The sequence below is a fragment of the Urocitellus parryii genome, chromosome 6 (assembly GCF_045843805.1).
Source record: "Urocitellus parryii isolate mUroPar1 chromosome 6, mUroPar1.hap1, whole genome shotgun sequence".
NCBI lineage: Eukaryota > Metazoa > Chordata > Mammalia > Rodentia > Sciuridae > Urocitellus > Urocitellus parryii.
In genome coordinates, this window is record NC_135536.1 from 55,756,790 (window position 1) to 55,760,323 (window position 3,534).

Below are 3,534 nucleotides of genomic sequence, written 5' to 3' on the forward strand. Positions count from 1 at the left end.
TTTTTATACACATCATTGCATTTAACTCTTATGACAACCTTATAAATACTATTATCCTAACTTTACACACAAGGAAATGGAGAAGTATGGTAGTTAAATAACCTGTCAGATCACACAGCTAAGAAGTGGCAGAGCCAATAGTATCTAACAAATATTGTGTGCCTTGTATAAAGTTTAGCAAGCTATTTTTGCCTGTCCCTAATTAAAGTGCCCAAGTGGACACAGACCAGAGTAACTCAAGGCCCCATGCTGCAGGAGTATATTGCCTCCAAAACAATTTTTCAATTTCCACATTTTCTGTAAAACAGATACTGCAGATCTTAACATTCCTATTTTTCTCAACTTCCAGCTTTTCTCAAAGTCATCTCTTCCCTTTATAGCCCATCAACTACTTGATTTACACACATCAGGGTCCCCCATGCCTGGCACATGCCCATCTATCGGATAGTATTCTCATTCAGCCTGGATATTAGCATATCTAAAAAACACATCTACACTTACAATGACTCCTATTTCCTGCTTAGGGGTTATAAAATCGATACATATATGAGAAGTGGGAGTTTGTCACAAAATATCACTAAACTTCCAGATAGAGCATTTGAATGCACAGTTTGTTCATAGTCAAAAACTTGTTAGCAAACTCAGTTCATTTAGTTTTATTAGTTGTTCCTTTAAATTAAAAAGTTAGGGATAATTACATTTTGATAATCCCTAAGCCACTTCTGACAGACTAAGCCTAGCACACATCTGAAAATGACACTTGTATAATAACCACTTGTAAAACAAAACTGGGGATTAAAACTATAAGCTTGCATTTTAATGTTCAAATACATAAAAGGAACCAAAATAATATTGCAGATATCCTTTGTTACACAGAAACTGCTCATGTAGAATTTTGGAGATTGCAGAATTAAAAGCCCAAGGTCTTGATAACCAAAGAGGTAAATGAAAAATAAAGTATAATAGGCTTGCATTTTGCTGTTTGCTCTGTATTCATCCATAAGAAAAACATTGTCTATTCTTCATTAGGTTGTATGCCTTTTAAAAATGGGATTGATTGGAAAATTAAATTTAATAGTAGGACTATCAAAGACTACTAATGTAAAAATGATATAAGACAATAAATACGCCAACTACCATGCCTTAAATTCCAACTATATAAAAAAGACTCTGATAAAATAATGCTTCCTTCTTCGGCTCGGAGCTGACCCTGAGGAGTGCAGAGGCGTCTTGGCTGAAACCACCACCCGCAGCTCCCCCTCCCCGGGCCTTTCCAGTCTGTCTCTGGAATCCCCTCCCCTTTGCTATCTCTGGGATTTGATATCCTGGGGCGAAGTGGGAGTTAGGCCCGGGGAGGGTGGTTACTGCTGAGGAGCCCCCGTCTCTGTCAAGATGATAGAGGTACTGACAACAACTAACTCTCAGAAACTGCTACACCAGCTGAATACCCTGTTGGAACAGGAGTCTAGATGTCAGCCAAAGGTCTGTGACTTGAGGCTAATTGAGTCTGCCCACGATAATGGCCTCAGAATGACTGCAAGACTAAGGGACTTTGAAGTAAAAGATCTTCTTAGTCTAACTCAGTTCTTTGGCTTCAACACGGAGACATTTTCTCTAGCTGTGAATTTGCTGGACAGATTTCTGTCTAAAATGAAGGTACGGCCCAAGCACCTTGGGTGTGTTGGACTGAGCTGCTTTTATTTGGCTGTTAAATCAATAGAAGAAGAAAGGAATGTCCCATTGGCAACTAACTTGATCCGAATAAGTCAATATAGATTCACGGTTTCAGACCTGATGAGAATGGAAAAGATTGTATTGGAGAAGGTGTGTTGGAAAGTTAAAGCTACTACTGCCTTTCAATTTCTGCAACTCTATTACTCACTCATTCAAGAGAACTTGCCATTTGAAAGGAGAAATAGCCTTAATTTTGAAAGACTGGAAGCTCAACTTAAGGCATGTCATTGCAGGATCATATTTTCTAAAGCAAAGCCTTCTGTGTTGGCTTTATCCATCATAGCTTTGGAGATTCAAGCACAGAACTGTGTAGAGTTAACAGAAGGAGTAGAATGTCTTCAGAAACATTCCAAGATACATGGCAGAGATTTGACCTTCTGGCAGGAGCTTGTATCCAAGTGTTTAACTGAATATTCATCAAACAAGTGTTCCAAACCAAATGTTCAGAAGTTGAAATGGATTGTTTCTGGACTTACTGCACGGCAACTGAAGCATAGTTACTATAAAATAACTCACCTTCCAACAATTCCTGAAACGGTTCCTTAACTGACAAATATGGTTGTTATTCTTCATATAGAGAAATTTTTCCAATGACATAATTTTCTTCTACAATTGAAAAATTGCAATATTATTTTCAAAATAAGCAAAATGGAGTTGGAATAGCAGAGGGAAAAATGACATTGATCTAGTCAGCTAATATTTGAAGGCATTTACTACACATAAGGTGCAACACCCTTAGAGAAAGGAATTATCCAACCTCTAATATGTTTGTTTCACTTAATGACCATTTAAATTATCAGCTTAGAAAACATCCTCAATGATAGATAGTCCAAATTTGAAAAGTAGCACTGAAATAGGACCCCCCCCATCATCTTGCAGTATGCATAACCCAAGCTTTAGCTCATTTAAAGTTATACAAGCCTAAGTAGGATAAGAGGACCAAAAATATCCATTAAAACAAAACAAACAACAAACAAAAAACCAATTTGGCCCATATTTTTAAAAAATCATACTTAAAGAAAGAGTAATATAAGGAGATGATCTCTGCACTGGGAAATTGCCAGTGTATCATTGTTATAGCAGTTGAACTACTAGGAAGTAATTAGATGATAAAAAATGTAAACTTGGCCACTGCATATGTTATATATTCTTGTCATCTAAATTTCTTAACTCACAGTAATGATTTATCTTTTTTCTATTAAAACAAAATGTTAATATTTAACATCTACATATGATTATGAATCTGAGAATAATGAACAGTTAACTTGTAGTAATAATTAGGCAGACTTCTGCTAAGTTGGGATTTTTTTTTTTTGTTTTGGTTGTTGTTTACTTAAGGTCTATTTCTGTAGCAATAAAAAACCTCTTCTCTTGAGGCCTTTTCTCCAGAACCCTGAGATGTGGATTCCATAATGTTATAATGAATTTAAGCTATAAAGCCTAGCAGAATGTTCTCGGACTTTAAAAAACTGTCTAATAGTATGATGTAGTAAAATAATGTTTAGATTAAATTCACCTGTGAAGCATTCAAATGAAGCTAAAGGCATAAATGTGAAACAGTGATTATAAGCATGGGAAGGTAAACTGTGAATCTTCATTTCCTACATTGATTTTTCTGTACAGATCAATATGTTGTATTTAGGTGGTACTGAAATGGTAACCTACTTAAATTATCAGATTTACATCAAAAATGAACATTTCATAAAAGCACTTTAAGGCAAGATAAGGGTTAATAGTCTAGGCAATGTAAATGATTTCTTGGCACCTATAATTCAAGTAATAGATAATTCAGAGATGAGG

At 35.7% G+C, this 3,534-nt stretch overlaps 1 pseudogene; it reads left to right on the plus strand.

Moving 5' to 3' along the window:
* Positions 1-1,252: 1,252 nt before the first annotated feature.
* LOC144255267 (cyclin-G1 pseudogene) lies at positions 1,253-3,189 on the plus strand (annotated as a pseudogene).
* Positions 3,190-3,534: the final 345 nt, after the last annotated feature.